Below are 23,236 nucleotides of genomic sequence, written 5' to 3'. Positions count from 1 at the left end.
CTTTATCAGTATAGATATCTTGTGATTTTTTTTTTCTTCCCCATTGAGATCTCATGTTTTCAAAGTGTTCCTTTAATTTTTTTGAGTAGTGTATAAAGACGCATCTAACTCAACAAAATCCACTGAAAATAAGTAAATCACAAAAAAGCCTTTTCTAAAGAGATTTAAAAAGATGGAGTTGAAGTTGAAGGACACATACAGTAACTAAAAAAAAAAGAAAAGTCCACAGTGCAGGGTACTTTTGAGACAGCTCTCAACAGGTACGTCATAGCTGCACAAAATCCATCCATCCATCCATCCATTTTCTTCCGCTTATCCGAGGCCGGGTCGCGGGGGCAGAAGCCTAAGCAGAGAAGCCCAGGCTTCCCTCTCCCCAGCCACCTCCTCCAGCTCATCTGCACAAAATATACAAAGAAAAATTAGCATGGTGGGTCCCTGTTGTTGTGAAACCTTTAGCATTGGTATGTTTTGTTTTCCCTTGGGAGCTTTGTAGCCATTATTGTGATAGAACAGTGGAGAGTGGACAGGAAAGCGAGTCAGGGAAGACATGCAGTAAATTGCCTGGGGCATATTCAAACCTGGGCCTCTGCAATAGTCTTACAGTATATGGGTCACATGCGCAATCCAGTGAGCTATACTGGAACCTGTTTAGGTTTATGGGTTGTTTAGTTTGTTTAATAAAATGTTGTTACTATATTGTGTAACTTGAAGACAAGCGATTGAAGGGCACTGTTGACTGACATATCACAGGGTTATAAATACATGAGCAGGTTACCTAAGCAACCAACAGTCATACAAAGTGATTTGTAACAAGCAAACTGCTTCCTGTGTGGACACCCCTTTAGGTACCATCTTTCTCTGCTGCTGACTCCACTCAGTAGTTATGACTGGAAGTATTTAAGCTAAGGGAATGGCCAGTAACACACAGCCACAGCTCTGGACAGTGTTGTGTGTTATTCATTGCTTAACCTTCTAGGTGAAGGAGCAATTAACCTATTGATCAGTTATTGTGCTTTTTTTTTTTTTTTTTTAAGTTAAATTAGTAAAACAAATCCATTTTCTGGTCTGGAGTCTGCCAGTCTGTCCTTTTTCCTCCTGACATTTTGAGTGTCCAGCTAGGCTGATATCAGCATTATTGTGTTTTTCTGGCTGTGGATGAGGTTGTTGGAGGTATTCAGTTTACGGTTTACCTTTCAAGTTGCCTAAAGTCCAGCATGTTGCAGAACATGGATAGGTAAGTAAAGTTTAGCACAGGTAGTTATTTGACTCAAATCACTCTGCTTTGATTGATAGAAGTGCAGAGGTTTCCTCCTAGACTATGCTGATGCATCAGCAAAGTTTATTCCATCAGCACTGAGCTCAGAGGAAAGTTTTGGAACAAATCATTTTCACATTTTAAACTGGAAGCACTCCTAATTGTCATTTTTGCACTGAAGAAGAATGAAATAAAGACAGCTGGCTGCAGCTAATTAAATTAACAGATACAGAAGCTCATTCAGCAATGCAAAAAGAGTCTATTTATGAGCTGAAGATGACTCTCTTTCCTCAGCTCGTAATCAGTGTTAATTCCTCCTTCTATCATCATCTCATTAATAATGCAAAGAAAGCTTTGATGGTGGTGATCATCATCATCACCATTATAGCATCAGATGCTCAGCTAGTAACTTGGTAGAACAATATCGACCACTTGGCCATTATAATCTGTTTTATTGCTTCTACAAATTAATTCACAGCTACAAACTTTAGCTACCAAGAAGATGACTGTGCAGTGCTGGAATGATTTCTGCTTTACCCTGCTTCCATATTTTAGACTGAAATATTGTCCTTTTTGTTTATCTAAAAGCTACAGTTAACAAGTAGTAAGTTGAAGGAGGTTTATATATTAACAAATGTTACAGTTCAATGATTTCCTGGATTGTCTACAATTGGTTTTAGCTTGTGGTCTCAAATGATTAAAAAAAAAAAACAGTGTTTACTTTTGAATGCTTATAACAAAGTTCCTTTTATTAAACTAGCGATTGGGATCGAACCACTAATGAAATTGTCACATCCAGTGGAATCATATGCCGCCAAGTTTCAGTTCAATTTCAAAAAAAAAAAAAAAAAAAAAAGCACACTGGTAGATCAGTCACACGCAAGCCTTTATGCTACTGTTTTTTTACATCATGTTTAGAGTTGGAAGTAAGACTGTTGCATTAGTGCTGAAAGCCCTTCTACGTTAAAGCTGCGCCCCCATTAGAAGTGATTTGCTCGTTGGGCATTGAAGTTGACATATGGCTGCTTATGGACTTCCCGGCTCTCTGTCAATGGCTCCTCAGTGCACCCCCCCCCCCCCCCCCCCCCCCTTTTCCCTCTACCAGTTTGTGAAAAGTCAGACTGTCCTTTCTGGTGGGATCAGCTAGGCATTTTCCTCACCTGTTCCTTTCAACTCAGGTTGGCACACCTGTTCTCTATCTTCAGTTACCCACACAAGCTCTTCATCCATTCTTTGCCAGATACAGCACACTGTATGGTAAGTACTCTAGCTTCAGGAAAACTTTCTTGTGATAAATCTCTCAGTGAAATTACCTCTTCTTCACCATCTGCCGAGATCCCCTCCAGTTTTCCAGCCTCCATTCCTTCAGTCAAGCAAATAAACACCTGCTGTGGAAAACCTGTCAGGAAGAAAACCCACCTGCCTACCTGCTCTCTCACCATCTCCTGTTGTTTGAACAAACTTTTCTTGTGTAATTATTAAAATAGAAATTAAACACTTTAGTTGCCTAGGTAACCCTGTAACATATTTACTACCAGGTCATATGTCAATCAACAGTATCCTACGCTCTCATTGGTAGTTGGTTTAATCGCTCAACTGGACATAGAGAAAAGTTTCTCAGGACCCACCTACTTCACATCACTGACATTTTTTTTCACCAATAGTTGCTTGAAGTTGCTGAATGACATTCATTTCTGTGGTCTCTGGTCGCCACATTGCTGCAAAACCATACGGGCCATTTAAGGCCATTTTATAACCTACTGTGTGGTGCTTCACAAACAGCACTGGATGACAAAGTTGACATCAAATTGACGTCACATCCACTGTTGCTAGCTGCCAATTCTGCCGGTTGTGCGCCTCTCAAGTTTTGTAACCTGGCGCATTGTGCTGCTGCCACAGCTGAGTTGAAGGCACAAGTGTACGATTGTGTCAGTTTTTACTGCTGTTTTAATGATATAGCATTAAAACAGCAGTAAAAGAGAGTCACAGATTATACAGACAAAGATGTTATGATAGTTTAAAAGCACAGAACTTTGTGGAACAAACTGTGCTGTAATGGTGAGCATAAATGGATATGACTGTGTAATGATGTTACCAGTGGTGCACAAAATGACCAATGTGGCGGGTATACTGGTGGCTTTAAACTGTGGACACACTGGAAGCAATTTGACATATAACCTGGTAGTAAATGCGTTAGAGGGTTACCCAGGCAACTGGAGGTTGGAATACCCACAAGCAACGAGCTGTCAGCTCTTCAAAGCGATGTGCAACGAGCGAATCACTTCCAGAGTGAACACACCTTAAAGGAAGCAATCCCGAATTAAGCACACTGGAAGAAAGCAATATCATGACCAGAGACCACAAAATGCATATGATATTTGGCAGAGATGGCAAAAGTACAGGCGTTCTGTACTTAAGTAGAAGTACTGATACTTGTATTAAAAATATTCTGGTAGAAGTTGAAGTACTGATTCAACTTCTTTAGTTCAAATAAAAGTGAAAAAGCACAGGCTCTGAAATGTAGTCAAAGAAAGAAAGTAAAAGTAGCTCTTTGGAGGACGTTTCTACCAGATATTTTTGTGCAAAGATAACTGAACCTCATGCTCTATTAATGTAATAATAAAACTGTATTAGTGCATGAGAATGCAACTTTTATTTCAATCTAAATTCTAATGACTGTGCTCAGCTTGAACACTGTTATGTAGGACATGAGCAGAAAAAAAAAAAAAAAAAGAGAGAATTAATTCTTAAAAATAGCTCTATTTGCTGCCACCTACATTGTAGAGGGTGACTCTGCATCCACACCTAAACCCAAAAATGAGTACAGTTAGGGGTTCATGTGGGATTTGGCAGTTGGAGGATTTGGACTAAGATTGGTTGTAGTGTCTCATTGTGGGGAAAAAATTCACTACTTGGAATCGTTTCTATTGTGAGATCCAGTAGATTTTCTTTGTGTACAGGCTGAGATCAGGTGACATGTGCTGCTGCTTTGGGGTTTACTGTTCTTTGTGGATTTACACAATTGAATTCAACAAGTTGTAACCCAGTATTTCACGAGCTATTTTGACTAATTTCCATCCCCTACACTGACAGTATACTGTTTTTACTGTCTTTATGCTGACAGTATAAAGGTGGACCACTCCAACACAGAGCTTTACTGTAAATTCAGCACAGTACTACAAGCTAACCTGTTTGTCCTGCACCTACTGCAGTATTTTCATGCAACCTCTGAATAACACGAAGTTAGTGTACCTCAGTTTGTCTTGCAGGACATTTCACAATATGAAAAAACATAACTTCACATCATCTCCAGATCTAATATTTGATTTTAAATTTCCAGTTTATCAAATATCATTGAGCAGCCCTTACCTTTAAATCTAACCTCTTCCTCTCCTGTCCACTTTCTTCCATCTTTCTCTTCTCTCACATTCTTTTCTCTGCCTGAAAAAACAGCAGCTGGACCTTCAGCTAGCAGACACACTGTGTGACAAAAAGCACACAAACAACTTGTGTGTTTATGGATATTTGCTCAGCTGTTAGAAATGTTGCATTTGAAATTACCTGCCACAACACATTATTCCCTTTATGGTCATTCTGTAGCACTAGATCCTGAAGTACCGTGACCACAGCTCACGGACATCTGTCCGCTTTAACCCCTGAGTAAAGCGCTATAAATGATGCATAAATTAAATGATTTAGGCCATTTTTCTCTTTTTATCCTATAAGTTCCAGTGATGGATACACCAATAGAGGATTGCCTTTTATGTGTTTGTGTTTAATCTGTTTGGGCACAAATTGGTTTGATGTTTGAAAGCGTGCAGTGACTGGAAATTAAAAACTTCCCCCAGACATCCTAAATTTGATGTAACAAGCCCATTTTGAAAATGTAAGGAGTAAAAAGTACAGATATTTGTGAAAAAATTTGGGGAGTAGAAGCAAAAAGTAGTCCAAAAAATAAATACTCAATTAAAGTAGCGATATCTAAATGTTCTTAAGTATAGTAATGAAGTACAAATACTTTATTACTTCCAACATCTGATAGTTGGTGACTTCAAGCAAATATGGGTGAAATAAGCGCTGGCGATGCAAAGTGTGCGAGTCTAAGATAAACTTTTTTGAGCTTCCAGTCAAGAAAAGTAAGCGACGATATTGAAGAATACCTGTGATTGACATATGACCTGGTAAATGGATGGATGGTTACCTAGGCAACCAGAGTCTGGAAAGTCCACAAGCAACTAGCCTTCAGCCTCAGCCTTCGCTCCCAGTGGGGATACAGTTTTAGACCTATGATTAGAATGTGTACTGCAACTGGAAATAATATGTTATCAGTATATGCGTCTCTGTTCTTAACATCTCATAATGACACTCAAATATACCAAAAGATGATGAATACAGATTAATGGAGTAGAAGTTTGCTTTTCATCTGTTAGGAGCAACTTTACCTGATGACTCACTGATTCAGTCTAATAATATTTAATTAGTCTGGGGCATTTATCTAGAAACCAACTATTTTATATTTGCTGTTGTATTTCAAGAATTGTATTAAGTGGAATCTTTGAATGTATCCTCCAGTTCTGCAGCTGTGAGACGCTTACCTTTTCTTCATCGGCTGATCAGGGCTCATTAAGGGATAAAACACTGTGGGAGCCTCTTTCTGAGAGAAAGCTGTTAGTATGCATGCATGCATTGTTTGTGTCTTTATGAAATCCTGCTAGGCAGAATACACTCAGGGTTTGGCTAATGAGCCTGGTGTATGTGAAGGAGGCTCATCACCTTGGTGAGAAAATCAGGAAAAAGGAGAAAAAAAAAAAAAAAGAAAAAAGAACACAAATCCCAAACAGTTGTTTACTGATGTGAGCTAGTTCCAGTGTCGCTGCCAGGAATCATTACTTTCATTGTGAAGATCAGGGTGTGTAAATGTAACTCATTCGTACGTTTCTAATCACCAGTTTGGTGATTATTGCATATCAGGTGTATATCCATTGAGTAAATGAATAGGCATTACCTTGGCAATAAACATTAGAGTCATGATTCATTTCATTAGCATTTTCCTATTAAGTGTGTGTGCCTGTGAATGCAGTGGAAAAATGCATAAACAGGCTCTCCTCTACGTTCCACCTGGTCACACTGAAAATTTTTTACTTTTGTCATGCAGAGGGAATTATTATTATGACTGTGTAGCTGGCATACTGAGTGGTGGAAGAAGCACTGGGATTATTTATACTGCTCAAAAATTTGAAGGCATGTGTTAATCAGAGTATAGCATCAAGTCAGTTAAACTTCTGTTAAGTAGCAATGGGTGCACTGTTGGTAGCATGGGGCGATACCTGGACCCTACAGAGGTTCCACAGGTAGTCCAACTCCTCCAGGATGGCAGATCAATATGTGCCATTGCCAGAAGATTTGCTGTGTCTCCCAGCACAGTCTCAAGAGCATGGAGGAGATTCCAGGAGACAGGCAGTTACTCTAGGAGCGCTGGACAGGGCTGTAGAAGGTCATTAACCCATCAGCAGGATTGGTGGGTCAGCAGTAGGCACGGTGGTGCAGTGGTTAGCACTGCTGCCTCACAGTTAGAATAACATCTGGAAGGTCTGGGTTCAATTCCACCTTGGCCCCCTCTCTCCCTCTCTCTGTGTGGAGTTTGCCTGTTCTCCCCATGCTTGCGTGGGTTTCCTCTGGGCACTCCATAGACATGCACTCACTGGGGTTAGGTTAATTGGCTACACTAAATTGCCCATAGGTGTGAATGAGAGTGTGAGTGTGAAAGGTTGTTTGTCTCTCTGTGTTGACCCTGCGACAGGCTGGCGACCTGTTCAGTACCCTGGTGTACCCTGCCTCTCGCCCTATGACAGCTAGGATAGGCTCCAGTACCCCCATGACCCTGAACAGGATGAGTGGATGGATGGATGGAGAGTAGGCTCATCCTGAGCACCTATGAAAGGGTCTGGAGAAGTCGCGGAGAATGCCTGTAACATTGTGGACCTCTACATTCTAGGCAACGGCACCATGAATGCCATTACATATATTGGGAGGAAATACTTGAACCCATTGTCAGACCCTGTGCTGGTGTAGTGGGTGCACCACAATGGCCAGGCTCATCTGGGACATTATGTTTTGGTCCATTCATTGCTGCCGGGTTGCACCTCAGACTGTCCAGGAGCTCAGTGATGCCCTGGTTCAGATTTGGGAGGAGATCCCTGAGGACACCATCTGTCATCTCATTAGGAGCATGCCCTGATGTTGTCACCCAGTTCATATCAATATAGATATCCAGCTTGATTTTTTTTTTTCCCCATTGACGTCTGATGTGGTTTCAAAGTGTTGCTTTCATTTAAAAAAAAAATTTTTTTTTGAGCAGTGTACTTAAACACAAGTACCAAGACTGTGGTTTAAAATAATACCCCAATAAAACTAGACAAGTATTAAGTACCACAACTGAAAGTACTTGCTGTTCAGAAAAGTAGCTCAAGAGGTTCACATTTTACTACTTCACTCAGTGATTATTTTACTTTATCAACTATCAAGTGCAACTTGATAGTATTTTGGATAGTCTTCAGTGCTACCTTAATTCTTCATTGCATACTTTTGAAAAGGTCCTTGAAGCGTTCCTCAGAGAATTTGGTCCACACTGACATGATGGCAGCAGGCCGTTGCTGTGGATTTATAGGCATCGCATTGATGATTCCGGTAATTATTTTGCTCCACCACATCACAATGGTGCTCTGTTGGATTTAGATCTGGTGAATGCAGAGGATTTTTGAGTACAGTGAGCTCGTCCTGTACAAGAAACCAGCCTGGGATTATACAAGTGTTGTGACATGGGGCATTATCTGACTGAAAATAGCTCTTAGAACATGGTCATAAAGGACTGTGGTTGAAATGATATTTGATTGGTACTAAGGGACTCAAAGTGTGCCAGCAAAAAACATCCCCCCACATCTTTCCACCAGCAGCTGCCTGAGTTGTTGCTACAAGGCAGGAAGCTTTCATCTTGTTTTGTTGCCAAATTTTGACCCAGCGAGCTGAGTGCTGGAGCAGAAATCAAGACTCATCAGACCAAGCAATGCTTTTCCAGTTTTCCATTGCCCATTCCTGATGAGCCTGCAACCACTGCAGCCTCAGTGTTTTGTTTGTGGCTGACAGGAGTGGGTACATGTTGTAGTCTTATGCTGCTGTGGTTATGAGAGGTGTTATATGAGTCACTGTTTTCTTTTTATCAGCTCAAACCAGTCTAATCAGTGTCCTCTGACCTCTGCATCATCCATTTATTTTTACAAAGAGACTTGCTGCTAACTAAAAGTTTTCTCTTTTTTGGAGCATCCTCTATAGATCCCAGAGATGGTTAAAGTGGAAAAAAAAAATCCAATCACATGTCAGCAGTTTCCTGAATACACAAGCCAGTTATTCTGACACCAACAGTCATGCCATATTAAAAGTCACTTAAGTCATCTTCCTTCCCAATTCTGAAGCTCCTAAAATATCTGCATGCCTATATGCATTGAGTTTCTGCAGATGACAGTTTGATTTCATATTTACTTTAAAAACTAGTTGAACAGGTGAACCTAATGAACGCCAGTGAATGTATGATACATTAATGCATTAATTTGTGAGAAAATTTTACTTTTGAAGCTGATTAGTCCTGAGGTCCCCAGACCAGGTGTCAGGTTCTATAAAAGGTTCTCTAAAATTTTATTTTTACTTTACAGTTATTTATGTTTAAAGGGGAAATCATTATTTGTTAAAACAATTCATCAGCCACATTTTCATCCAAATTTGCTGTAAATTTGAACATAATTTTGAGAAAAAGAAGGTGAGAATGGGAGTTTTTATCTTCTCCTGGTATTTCACTACAAGGTCCAATAAGATTAACAGATGGTGATACATATCTTCCAGCTGGATATTATTGTTTTTCAAATGCAGGTTTTAAAATATGGTATTTTTATTTCATTCATTAATTTGAGGAATGTTTTCTGCATTAGAGGTCAGATGTTTGTTTGTTTTATGTTGAGTTTGTGTCTATTACATTTTCAATTTTTTCTTTGTTCATTAGTTTTTCTTTTTAAAGACACCAACTTTCCCACCTTGCCCAAGAATTACTGAGAGCATCAGTATTGGCTCATATTGACTGATGGCCTATTGGCAATATAGTTTGCTTTACCAATGTCTGTGGCTGCTGTTTATCTGTTGTGTAGCATAACTTCTGCACTGGCTAAGTGGTGAATCACAAATAACTTACACACACACACACACACACACACACACACACACACACACACACACACTTTTATAACTATTCCCGGCATTTTCCTCCAGTTTTCAATGTTTTAAGGACAAATCAACTGATGGATGGAAAGGCCCAAACACGAGCTAACAAGGCCGAGAGTCACTGCTCTGGTCTGCAGCACAGTGATGCAGGAGTTAGTACCATTGCCTCACAGCAAAAAAGTTCCCGGTTCAAACCCCTGACGGGGGGCCTTTCTGTGTAGAGTTTGCATGTTCTCCCTGCAGTTTCCTCTGCATCAGCAGTCGCTGTGAAATCATCTGCTAAAGCTCCTGTCACTGTGTCCCAGCTTGGTGCTCAGGCCAATGACCTCCTGGTAACCACAGGTCACTATAGGGAAAAATATTGCCTGATCAGTTGAGGGCTTGCATTAGGTTGATTGCTGTTGTTATTTAAAATTGGTCCCAAAGAGATATTGGCACAGCATAGCACTTTGCAGCAGCGACAGCCAGCAACCACTTGCCAACCTGGCGGGGAAGACACACTTTTCCCTAGTGACCGGAGGTTGCCGGGGGGGGGTCACCAACTGATCTCTAGACCTGTGGATGTGAGACACATAAAGTGCTTGAAGTTTATAGAATAAAAACCTGTATAGTTGAAGTGTGATTTGTACTCTAAAGCACGTTGAGTGGTAAGTAAGACTAGAAAAGCACTATATAAATGCAAGTACTGTATTAAGTAAAAGTCGCCTTTCTACTTAACTACTACTTACTACTTAACAGATGTCCAAGAAAGTATTTTGCTCTGAAATGTAGTGAAGTGTCACAGCATAGAATGGAATTTTTTTCATATAAAAGTACATCAAACTTATAGTTGAGTGCAGTGTTTGAGTAAATCTAACAGACACACAGATGCACAAAGCACAGAGAGATTGAAAGACACACTCACGTGTCCTGCTTGCCAATATGAAATCTGTCTTCCCAGGAGATTCTTCCTGCCTGACGAGTGTAGTCACTGGCAGCTGGTGTTTTATACACACACATCCACACACACACCCTTTTGGTTACTGTCTCTCATTATCCTCTGTTCCACCACATAATGGACACACTCCAAATAGAATATTTAGTACTGAAAATGTTTTCACAGGGAAGCGGAGCTTTTGCCCACATACGGCATGCAGTATTGCCGATGTATTATTGATGTCTTCTTTTGTTTTTCTTGGGTTTGTTGTTCTATTGCGACAACACAACAGTAATTGCTCCTTTGGGATTTAGCTTGACGTGATTTATTTTTTGCACTCCAAGATTAACAGCCCGTCTCCAGTCTGGAAGAAGTTGTTTTTGGCTGGTGTAAAAATTGCCAGTTTGCCCTTGTTCACAACAAACTTGTCATCTCGAGTTTGACAGTTAACGGTTCGTCTGAGTGCCATATTCAGATTTTCCTCCCGCCGTCCCTGCCCATGCATATATTCGGCTCCACGCTAAGATTATGCTGCACCTTTTATCTTCCAGTTTCATTTCAACTCGCTGTATCATGTGCAGAAAAGGGACTTTCGCAGTGAAGGGGTAGACGTGACGTGAAAGTGAAACAGTGGCTTACAACTTGCGCTCAGACGTCTCCTCCCGAGTCATTACTCTCGCCAGACTTCTCTTAACAAGATCGTCTTCTCGTTACCGATTTTAGCCCATTGTTTACCACACTGCGCTGGGCAACAACCGTACCTATCACTCTCAAGAAAACTGATCTGAGAGGATTATGGGAACATATCAGCCCACCGCATCAATAAACGGTGAGATGATCAAGGCGGCCGTGAGCTCACTTGCAAATGTGAAATCTTCTCGATCTCAGAATTTAATTCCTGAGTCTGGAATCATTCACAGAGGGAAATCCTGCAGATGTTTTAATGATGTTTGCGAGGCTGCTGCTTTCTCTCACTTAATGACCCTTTCAGATATCATAATTTCGATAATGCTCTGAAGCGTGTGAGTGTGCATTTCTAACTTTTCCTCATCAAAGGAGGCCCCTGAAATCCCTGCCTTTTTCTCTGAAGGAGCTGCCCTACATTTCTTGGTCTCCAAAGTGCTTCTTTCTCTGACAGCCACTCCTTTTTCTTGCTCCTCTTTTTCATCTATCAGATTGCCTTTCATTTTCTTCCCCTCCTCGGCCCGCCTCTGTCTGTCACAGCACCCCCTTTCTCTCGCTGTCCTTTTTCGTCTTCCTCCAATCTTTCTGCCTCCCTCGCTCTTCCTAATGTCCTTCTGTCATTTCCCCCTGGCTTTTTCCTCCTTTATCTTCTCCGCTTGCCACCTCCCGCTGCAATTTTGGAGCAAAAAGGGGGAGCAGGAGAGATTCTCTGACCTGGTAAATTGCACCTCATCTTTTGTATTCATGCCAAGGCAATCTTCCTACAGGGGTGTATCGGTGTGGTCCTCACAGCAGTAGCTTTCTCCTCTTCTATCTGGGTAGAGGGTAAAGGGACAGGCAATGGCTGCATCATTGTACAGTCTGTACCAGTGGCACACAGGCTGATATGGAGCCAATTAAGTCAAAAGAGTGTGTGTTGCAACAAGGTGCAACCCGGCAGCCTCCGCACTCCAGCTGGCTGTCTGGGTCCGGTCTTTCCAGTTCACGGCAGGAAGAGGCGTTTGTCTTTTCCAGGTCGCCCACACTGGACAAGGTGAGGAACAGGAAGAGGCGGAGGTTTCGGTATTCTCAGGGAGAAAAGAACAAGGGAGAAGCAAGGTGCAGCTTTGTTCTCTTCACCTTTTTATGCAGGTGGTGAGGAAAGTTGAGGTTTAATGACAGAGTCTTGCCTACAGGGCAGAATCAGGCTGCACAGGGGCTGCAGAGGTGTTTGGGATACAAGGGCACTTTTTGATTGGGGAGGAAGAGAAGCAAGTACAGCAGAAACCGTGTGGGTGGGCGTAATAATATCATCACCTGTATAGTAGAACTCACTCCAGTGTACTAACACTGTGGTGAAGTTTTGCACATACAATTTTGTGGTCAGTTTTTAAGGGTGCAGTTTTTTTTTTTTGTTTTTTTAATCATCACAATTTACACGAGATCACTGTAAAAGCTAAAATTTGTACAACTCCACAAAACGAGTAATGAGTAACTACTATTTTCTCTGCATTACCATCATTGTGATGAAAGCCTGGTTAGGTTGTGGTTATTAGAAAGCAATCACACCATGACCCTCCTACATGCACCTACATGAACAGTTTAACTCCACTTTTTAAGTTTGTGATCACCGAGAAGGAAAAGTTTACTTTGCAGAGTTGACAAATCTTTGCTCATGCCATCATAAAACACTTTGCAATGATTTGGCATGTGATAATTCCTCAAAGTAATGGATCCATTTCTCAAATGTATTTCCATGCCTGGATCATATTTCACTGCCTCACTAGAAACAACACGCCCCAACTAATGCAGCTTTGCTGGACATCCCCATTTGAAGCAGGGGAACACTGAGTACTCTGCATAAAACATAAATGTTGCAGCTTAGCAAAAACTAGACCGGACAGGTATGAAATGTTGTGTTAAAGGTTTACTGTAGGTAGTGTAATGCTTTTGAGGATTCATTGCATGACCCCAGGAGGGAACTGCTTTTGTTCTTCTAGTTGAAATAATCTTGAAAACACCTCTGAAGCACTTTTGATAATGCAGGAAAACTACAGTTCTGCCATTTTCCATTTTGCAGAAAGCTGTAAACCTAAGTGATATTAAATCTTGGTGTGATTCAATCATAAGAAAGTGTAACATTTTTGTGGAGCAGACCCTTCACGAGGAAGTCATTCAATTGTTTTCTCCAGGATGAAATTCGAATCATTGCGTCTTTGTTAAAACCTGTCATCTGCCTGCCTTTTTGCTACTCTCGCTAGACATCTCGCTGCTGATAAAATAGTGACTTCTAACATGCATGAGACACCATTTCAGCCATTAACTGCTTTATCTGACCACACTAGTTAGCTACCAATTTATCTGTAGTCTCTTTGACACAGGGTCTCCGCACAATATTGGGAGAAACCGTCTCCAAAGTTTCACACATGTAGGAAAAAGGAAATTGCTTCAGACGTGTGTCACTAATGGAAACACTCAATTTGGTTTAGGTCAGAGTGTTTCCTGGGTAGAACGTGCAGTTGGCAGCACACATGATGCTCACTCCCTTGCTGTTAATTCATCAGACTTTACCTGAGCTATTCTCAGAGTTTTTTTTTGGCCACAGTGGCTTTTCTATCAAGTGAAGATGAGCAGGAAATGGGGGAAGGATGTGGGGGAAGGCAAGTGGGCAGATTGGCGACAGGCCGGGACACGAACCTGCACCTCCCGCACCGCAACGTGGCACATGCAAGTGGTCGCCCGCTCCACTACTGAGCCACCCAGGCACCCCAACTGCTACCCTTTTAATTCCTATGGAAGCAGCAAGAGTTTTTCACACACTGCTAGTAAGCACAGAAAAGCTTAGAACTGATGGTATATTTTCTTTTTACTATGACTCTATCATTTTAATTCTCCTCTCTAACCACTGTTTGCTCCAAACTCAGGGTACACCAGTGCTCTGTCATCTGCCTTGTTTGTTTTTTTTTTGCAAATTAAAAACAGAACAAGGTTCTGATTTACACTTGTCGCGCCATTGCGCTGTGGCTCAGTAGCTCAATTTGTGAGTCTGAAGTATGTTTTTGTTCCTGAATTTGATTTTTAGAAAGCAGCTGTTGTTGTTCAAAAGTGCTGCAGAAGTATTCTGCTGTTCTGTTGTGTGACTCAGAATGATGTCCTCTAAATTGTTGCATCCCTCTCAAACAACCGCACACATTTAGCGATACTTTGATCGCAACCATGCACGTTAAATCGCTCTGTGCCCGGTGCTGAATATCTCTACACACACACACACACACACACAAACATGCGCACACAGACACGTGCACACACACACACACACACACACACACACACACACACACACACACACACACACACACACACACACACACAGAGTAAAGGGCTCTCTTTACACTGCTGCATGCTTTGAAGATCAGAGCTCTGCCACCAGTGTCTCCTATTCTTCAAACGCTCTTGATGATATCAGCTTTCATTTCAACCAGTGCCCCCCTAACAAGATCATCAGCCATGTCACTTATCGGGGGAAAAAAAAAAACACGCTCAACCTCTATCAGTGAATTTTCATTACACTCTTTTTAGGTCAGATGATGTTGTGGGTTTTATTTTTTGTTTTTTTTTTCTGGAGTAGATAATTGCCCTCCATCAAAGGCGTCTTCTTTTAAGATCCACACTGAAAACTCTGCCCTAATTAAGAGCAGAGCATCAGAGCCACAGGAGCTGTCAACCTGGAGTATGACTGCTGACCGCCGGATTCTCTAATTGCTCCTGTTTCGTTATCCACTTTCTCCTCCTCTTCCTCCTCTTCTCGTCTTCATTAGTCCTCGGCTTACTTCCCACCTCAGCTCTCCCTAATGACTGGTCAAATGTGCATGCCAGACAAATGGCTCCAAACAAGCCCTCCTACATCGACTCTGCCCTGCAGCTCTCAACCTGCTGGAGTGTCTTTTTTTTTTTTCCCTGTGTATGTGTGTCAGTGCACATCAGCACAACAGAAGCAGGTTTGATTTCCCCCACCCCCACTGAATACACAGCCTTTACCGGCAACTGAATTTGTTGCTTTCCACTCTGCTGTTGCCTGCAGCTGTTGAGATTTTACTCTAATTGGTAACTGCAGCCGTACCGCCCCTCTAGTCCGCTCCTCCTTTGCTCCTACAGGCTCTAATTGGTGTTTTGTTTCTCTGTTTGCTTACGCTCTGTTCACTCACTCTTTCATTCTCACTATACCAGTTTAAAATGGAGGAAAAAAAAGGGTTATTTATCCTCTCAGTTTCTCCTTCCATTTTTGCCCTCATCTGTCTCCCATTAATCATCCCATATCATAAATTGCACATTTTGGTGCACGCAGTAGGAACAAGCTTTGAAATGAAGCTATTTTTAAGGGCATTTTGTGTCTGTTATCAGATTTTATTTTATTTATTTATTTTTTTTTAATTCTTTTTTTTCACAGGCTATTTTACTGAATGATAAAATAATGTATTAGCATTTGATATACGCACTGGATTAGTCCCAGTGAGATTTATTATTTCTTTAGCCCAGAACAGCTGACCTCAGATGACTTTTTGCTGTTTATTTTGTTTTAAAGATTATTTGTAATGGTTTGTTTCTGCTGCATGTTTAGGCATACCTGTACAGATTCTACCTGTCATTCTGTCTTTTGGTTTCACATATTTGGTCAAAGTTTTTTCTGTGAACAATTTAATATTTAACAATTTTAGCATCTTTATCAGATCACTGTTTCAGTTTCTCTGTTATTTAGATTATGGGAAATATCTGCAAAAGTACTTGTAGGTCCTGTTATCCTTTGCTATACTTGAGTTTAATAGGCAACCATTAATGAAACTCTAAAAAATAAATGTGTTAATCATAAGCATGCAGGCATTATCACTGTAAGCGTCTTTTAATAGTAGTCTTAGCAGAGCTCCCACACAGAGAGCTTGGTTATTTCCTATGAATTATTATAATGATTATTATAAAAAGTAAAGACATGCATTTGTTTTTCTTACAGAAATGCCCTTAAAGTGCTGTACTCATCTCTGCTGACTTTGTTGCCCCTCGGGAGTGGAAACACTCATATATGTTGTTTCAGGAATGGGGGGTATTTTGGGGGTTGTTGGCTAAAATGACCTGTACAGCTACTTTTTTTTTTTTTTTTTTGGTCTGATGGAGGCCGGGACAAATTACAGCATCAGACAGTTGGTTTTGCTTGTACTGGCTCTGTAACACTTTCCTTATTGTCTCTGATGTCTACAGGCTGTGTCTTTCTCACCCATGTCACACTACAGTATAAAATATGACTCATCAGTCATTAATGAACCATGGAAGACAGAAGTCACTTTCACAGCCTACATTAGTGGGATGGCATGAAAGAAAATATATTAAAATTGACGTCATAATTTCCCCTTGGGCTCTTTTTTTAAGAGGGACTCACAAGCATTTTTGCCTCAAGCTAATATTAAGGTCTGACTGTGGTAGAACGCTTCCCTCTGAGGAGGCTATAGAAAACAAAGGGATATTTGACAAGCCTAAAGGTCAGCCTGAAGGAGGCTAAAAAGGCTCTGCTCTGTTGTAGCATCTCTGGGCAATACCAGACAGCCAGACAGCATCCTGCTGGGCTGGATGATTGCTGCCTCTCATTGCTCACATTTACCGGCCATATCCTCCATTTCCCATCCTTGAAGTCCCCGCATCCTCGCTAAGCCTTCGCTCGATCCCCCTTCCCCTCGCATTCATGCACATGAAATCAATAACAACACTTGAATGCTATTTCTCCACTCTGAGGGGGAATGGCATACGTCAGGCGTAATGCTTCACTGCAGTGTAAGTATTCCTCAAGGGACAGAGCTGAGCAGGGGAATGGTGGAGGGGAGTCGGGTGAGGAATTAAAGCTGATTTCATGCCCCCTTAAGACCTATGTGAGTTTTAACCACCAATTATTGCCTGTGTTACCCATGGGCAGCGAAGGGCTGTGAGCGCTGACCACGAAGCCAATCAGGGCGGCTGTGCTGCACAGTCTTTTTCAACTACAATCACATTGTAATCATGAATGATTATATGAGTCCTCTGCGGCTTGTATTCTTCCCTGTTGTTTAATTATACTCTCTTGTACATACCCTGCAAATGCCACTCAATAATGCCAGCCTTCTGACTCACACACAAGATCCGAAAGAGCATTAACATAACTAGAAATATATTTTGAATGGCAGGCATCATGTTTATTTAGACATTAATGGTCCCCAAACACAAACCCAGCCACCCCATTTCCTTCGTCTCGCCTCCCCAGGTGGTCTTGAACTGAACTGCTTCTCTCTTTCATCTCCTCCACCATCCCTCAAAGTTAATACCCCCCCCAGCTCTGACAGCCATGTTTTCTTCGGGTCAGGAAGTAAGGCAGGGTGTGTGGTGTGCAGGTACTGATGGCTCATGCAGCCCCGTGAAGGACAGGCTCGGTGGAAGCAGAGTGTTCAGATGCAGACAGAATGAGGAAACAGAGGAAGGCGGCCTCCGCTCCTTGGGTTGTCGCTCCGGCAGGTTGAGCACAGATCAGACAGTGACTGGCTGTTGTCTGTGGGCATGTTGTTATTTTTGTTCCTTTACTAGGCCACTGTAGATGGATGGGCTTAAAAAACAGGGCAGGTTCACAGTGGGTCCCACGAGTGGGACATTGTTATCCTTCATCTTTCTCAGAAAAAACCTCACTATAAAATAAAAAAATCAACTTGGCTTCATGAGCTGATTTGAAATGGAAGTTGTTTTTATATTATATTTTTTGTACTCTTTTTATTTTAATCCTTGCTTAAATAAGATTAGAATCTATTGGAATTTTGAGAAAATAATCAACAAATGATTAATAAGTTGCAGCCCTTTTTGTTTTTAATCTTTGAAATAATAAATAGATAAATCTTCCATATTGCTCCTTATGAGTCTTGAGAAATGCACACATATACTATTCATGCAGGTGACATATGGTAACATACACACAGTTATGCCTTACTATAGTAGTTTCACTGGGTTAAAACTTTTTGTGCATGTTGCAGACATTTAGGTGTAAAATGATGCACTATGACTGCGTGTGTGTGTGTGGTCAAAATCCAAAGAAGCTCTCAGGACACCAAGAAAGTTTAATAGGAGAGAGGTTCAGCTCTCAACTGTTATGTCCTCTTCTCCAGACATCATCACCTGCAGGGCTTAATTTGTCCCGGTTCCTGCTAGAATAGGAGCTGAGGCCTCCCAGACTGGGACCGGCACCTATTTAACTGGATGTAACACCTCATTTGTTATTAATAAAATCTTTAGTCACTACCGGGAGAGAACTGGTAAAATGTCAGATAGATTTCTTCAAACTGGTAGGATTCTAAACAGGCCAAAGTCATTTTGGCAGTTCAGCAGCATGGCTACAATTGCCAGCCCGTCAAATATTGCAATTTTGTCAAAGCCGCTGGCGTCTCAGAGATATGCACAAGGTGTCCTTTGGCTTCGATACCTTGCCAGTATTTGACTCCCTGAGGATGAGGACAGGTTCTAATAGCTGCAGCACAGCAGGTAGCAAAAGCATTGCTAGTGGCAGTTTTGCACAGAGAAAGGGGGAACGACAGGGAAGTGAAGGTCAGCTAGAGAGAGCAGCAAGCTGTAAACAGCTGTTTATTGTGACTGTTGATTTTATTAAATGCAAATTTTAAGAGCTAAAGATACCTAACACTGCCTGACACTGTGGAGGTTTTGAATTTAGTCTTTGTTCCGTTCTGGTGTGTCAGGGGAGTAATCTCTCTGTTTTGCAACTTATGCACCGGTCATCTGTATTCAGAAGTCCTATAAGTATCAGCAAAGTTGTTTCCAGGAAAATCCCCCCAGTGATCTACATTATGCTGTGACATTATTACTGATGTATCGTCTGGAATATCTTAACTTTTCCATACTGTTCAGTTGTTTCATCAAGTGGTTCCAAACCCTCAGGTTCAATTCAGTTTAATTTCATTTATATAACACTAAATCACAACAACAGTCACCTGAAGGTGCCTCATACTGTAAGGTAAAAACCCTGCAATATTCAAGAGAAAACCCCAACAATCAGATGAGGCCCTATAAGCAGGCTAGGTGATGATGCGAAGGAAAAACTCCCTTTTGACAGGAAGAGTCCTCCGGCAGAACCACGCTCAGGGAGAGGCAGCCATCTGCCGAGGCCAGTTGAGGGGTGAGGGGAAAGAGAAGAGGAAAAAAGGGCAGCATAGGGAGAGAGGACAAACACAAACTATGGGAGAGAGAAGACAAAATTTAACGACATGCAGTAGTGGTGTATAAACACCTGGGGAGTGAAAAGAGGTGAGTGGAGAAGAAATGCTCAGTGTGTTGCAGGAAGCCCCCAGAAGCCTGAGCCTGTAACAGAATAAGAGATGCTACAGGGTCACCTGATCCAGCCCTAACTATAAGCTTTATCAAAAAGCTTATAAGACCAGACAGGACGTGCGTCTCCCAAAGCCAAAGATGGTTTCTCAGGAGAGGGGCCTGAAAGCTGAAGGCTCTGCCTCCCATTCTACTTTTGAAAGCTCTTAAGAACCACAAGTAAGTCTGAGGTGGTGGTTCCTTTAAAGGGTTATTAGGAAAAGACAGAAAACAGCCACAGATCATATTCATCTATGCAAATTTAACAATTTGGACTTTTCTCTAATCTTTCATTGTGTGTGTGTGGTTGTGAAATGCTTTTTTTAATTAAATTGGGTGTGATTTTAAGAGGCACCAGCTACACACTGCTTTTTGAGGAAAAGTCAGGAGCCACTAGTTTAATCTTTAGCAGTGTTTTGCATTTTAGAAGATTATTGCGCAGCCAACAGCCACTAAAGTAAAACCACTGACAGGTGAAGTGAATAACTTTACAATTTTCTCTTGGTAAGCCTTTACTCCTGGAATATTTATGTTGCTTTGACACACCTACCTAGTCCCATGTCTCTCAGAGGTGCCTCAGTTATTTTGGTGGCACGAAGGGGACCTGCACAGTATCAGGCAGTTGGTTTTTATGTAAAACAACAATCTGAGAGTGACAAGTGAGTATAGTGGAGTTAAAATTAGAATGTTTCCCTCTGAAATATTGTGGAGGCGAATATGAAGTACCATTTTAAAAATTAGTAGTACAGGGTACAGCAACCATCTGTTGGATAAAATTGGCTTCCACTCCCTAAAGAATAAAGTTTGTTGTATACATGCAACACAACAGCTCCTTCCAGCCTCTATATCGACTTCTAAGCAGAAATCACCCTTTCGTAGAAAAACTGCGGCTTTCTAGAATTGTTTTTTCTATTCTGCTGAATTATCTCAAAAATAAAAAGCTTCCTGGAAAAGTCAGAAAAGCTTTTAATCAGAGCAGCTGAACTGTTGTGTGGTGCAGCGAAAAAAGCCTTTCTTCTGAATTTTTCAGATTTTTTTTTTCTTTTCCTTCCCCTCGTTTGTCTTTTTTTCCACCTCTGGTAAAACAAAACAGTAATCAGAATGCGGAAATTCACCGAGTTGCATTATTGATGACGGCTTTGATCAGGCATTGTAACCAGAGATTGATAAAAGAAAGAAAAACTCTTAACACTCGGAGTTTAAATGTAGCATATCTTTTAATTATGTTCAAAGGCATTTTGTTCAGTAAGGAGGAACAAAGGCAGCGATTTCAAAAACATAAATGATAGAAGTGTCTTGAATTATAAACCATTTGTTGCGTGAATCTTTGAATTGAGCTCAATTTTTTGGGGGGGGGGTGGGGGGGTGGGGGGGTGGTCGAGGATAAATTGGATGTGAAAGATATTTTCAGTTCCTTGGACTCAGCAGGCATTCACATCCTATCCTGAGGTAAACCACAGTTTACCTGGACTTTATCGCCTCAACCCGAACCACCGTATTGGATGGGTCACGTAATTCCGGCTGGAATGGAGAACCTTGTCCAGAGCATGCAGCCTATTTATTAGTAATAGCCTGACCGAGCTCCCTGAAGAGGCCAATTCTGGCCAGCAAGGCCCACTTAAATGCTCCGTGAGACAGAGGAGGAGAGAATAAGGTCTGTGGAGCCACTTAAAAGCCCCTGGGTAAAAATGGGATTTCTGACCTGCTCCACTGGTGTCGCAGCTCTTCAGCCAGATTAGCTGTCAAGGCGCTGCCAGGTGGGAGAGGAAGGGGCAGGGGAAGACGGGAGGAACTGATGGATGCTAGTGCTGTTCTCGGTGATGATGTAGACCACCAGGACCTCATTAGCTCAACATTTCATCAAACACTATGGCACCAGGGTGGCTCTCTGTGCCCCTATATATCTCCCTCTTTTGCCCTCCTTTACATATCCTTGTTTTTCGTGCCCCTTCTGTGTTCTCCTTTTCTTTTCTGGCTCTTTTCCATCTCTCTGTCACCCTTTTTTTTTCTGCACCTTAAGGTCTCATTAAACAGATGAGCCTGCTCCACTGCTAATCTGCCACTAAGTCAAAGTCTGCAGATGACGATGATAATGGCACGTCTTCCTCCTCCCCCGTTCCACCCCCACACATATTGGACTATTATCATTTGTTCTTGTTAATGCCAAGAAAATGTAAATTTGTTATGGCTATAAGACTGTAAATAACCATCACACATATAAGCTAGGGTGATATTTCAGGGCACATTACAGCGCTCTGCAGGCCTGGTTTGCATATCATTGATTTTCAGTGCGGTGGTGTGGGTCTGTGCATATGTGGAAGCAGAGGGAAAAGAATCATTGACATGCCCACATGCATACATGCAAACCACATGTGCAGCAGCTTCATACATACCAAAAACATGGAGCTTTACATATATAAACAGACCTATGCAAATGATTTCGGTGCATTCTATAGTGAAAAAGAGGTCACAGTGACATCAGGGGATGATGTTGTAGGTCATAATTTTTTATTCATAGACACACATGTAATTTAAAATTAACAAATGGCCAAAATGTTGTTTTTACACAAATATGCCTAACTGCTGCTGCTAATAAACATTTTCCTCTTCATTAATGAACTAGCCTCCTGTTTAAAGCAGACTTATGAAGCTTTTCCCTATCTGTCATATACTGTTACTATAGTGGATATTAATATGAAACATGACCAGAGTTTCAAATAATAAAATCAGGTATGAAATTCTTCAGTTCTTCTGTTTGTAAGGGCTTTTAGGGAAGGGTAGGGAGGCTTGTTTATTATATGCTGCACCAAGGCTCAGCATAAAATATAAAAGAATTTCTTCTAACTGTGAATTGTGAAAAGCAGCTGTTGTAGAGTCCAAGAATAAAGACCTGGAAAAGAACATAATCAGCTCCTTTAACAATACAGCAAAAAAATGGGGTGGGTGGGGGACTCTGGAATGACGGCTCATATAAACACAAGAGAAAGAACCAAAAAAAAAAAAGGAAAAAACTGTAAGTTGAAATATAATGCAAATAAATGTGTTAATGTTGTAAATGCATTCATGTCCATTAGATGAAAACAATATCTGGTATTTAGCTTTCTGATCTGATATATTTATGCTTTATGATTACAAATACGTTGTGATAGTGTTTAATTGACATGCTTATCATATGTGCTGCATTATTTTATCAGTAGTATGTTTCGTGAGTTTGCCATGTTAAATATATTCTGTGCTCAGACTGCATAGGTTCATATTTAAGGTGAATTTTATGCATCATAGTGCTTGTTTTGGAAGTAAACACACATCCCTCTGTTGTGTGGGAGTGAAGGAAAGATTTAAGGTGAATCCTTTATAAGACCCCGGGGTTGCTACCAATCGCAAAGCAATATGACAAGCTACATATACCCAGGAGGCTCTGTCGCTACCCATTTGTCAACAAAGCATTTTCTGCCTCAAACACATTGTGAAGCTTTTTACCAAAGTTCCCCTAGGTGTGCATTTCTGTCTGCTTTGCATTTTTCTGTATAAACCAAGGCTAAACAGAACTTCACAGCATTTTTGACTTGTGGAAAAAAGAGTTTGTAGACTTTCAAACAAATAACTGCAGAAAACTAACAGAAAAATTCTGCTGCTGTGCTTCAGGGGTATCCATGGGAAGAGGTAGAAGCCAAATATTGTAAGAAAGTTTGTTTACTTACTTGCTTTTTTTTGTTTTGTTGTTTTTTTTGGTTTTTTTTTTGGTTTTTGTATTTTTCTTC

The 23,236-nt window shown here is 41.2% G+C and overlaps 1 protein-coding gene across 1 annotated transcript in view; it reads left to right on the top strand.

Moving 5' to 3' along the window:
• Window positions 1-23,236, top strand: part of st6galnac5a (ST6 (alpha-N-acetyl-neuraminyl-2,3-beta-galactosyl-1,3)-N-acetylgalactosaminide alpha-2,6-sialyltransferase 5a) — a 63,100-nt gene that overhangs the window by 12,694 nt on the left and 27,170 nt on the right. The window lies entirely within an intron of this gene.

The sequence above is a fragment of the Archocentrus centrarchus genome, chromosome 17, assembly GCF_007364275.1.
Source record: "Archocentrus centrarchus isolate MPI-CPG fArcCen1 chromosome 17, fArcCen1, whole genome shotgun sequence".
Taxonomy (NCBI): Eukaryota; Metazoa; Chordata; class Actinopteri; order Cichliformes; family Cichlidae; genus Archocentrus; species Archocentrus centrarchus.
Note: the sequence above shows the minus strand (reverse complement) of the source record. Positions and strands in the feature narration are given on the sequence as shown.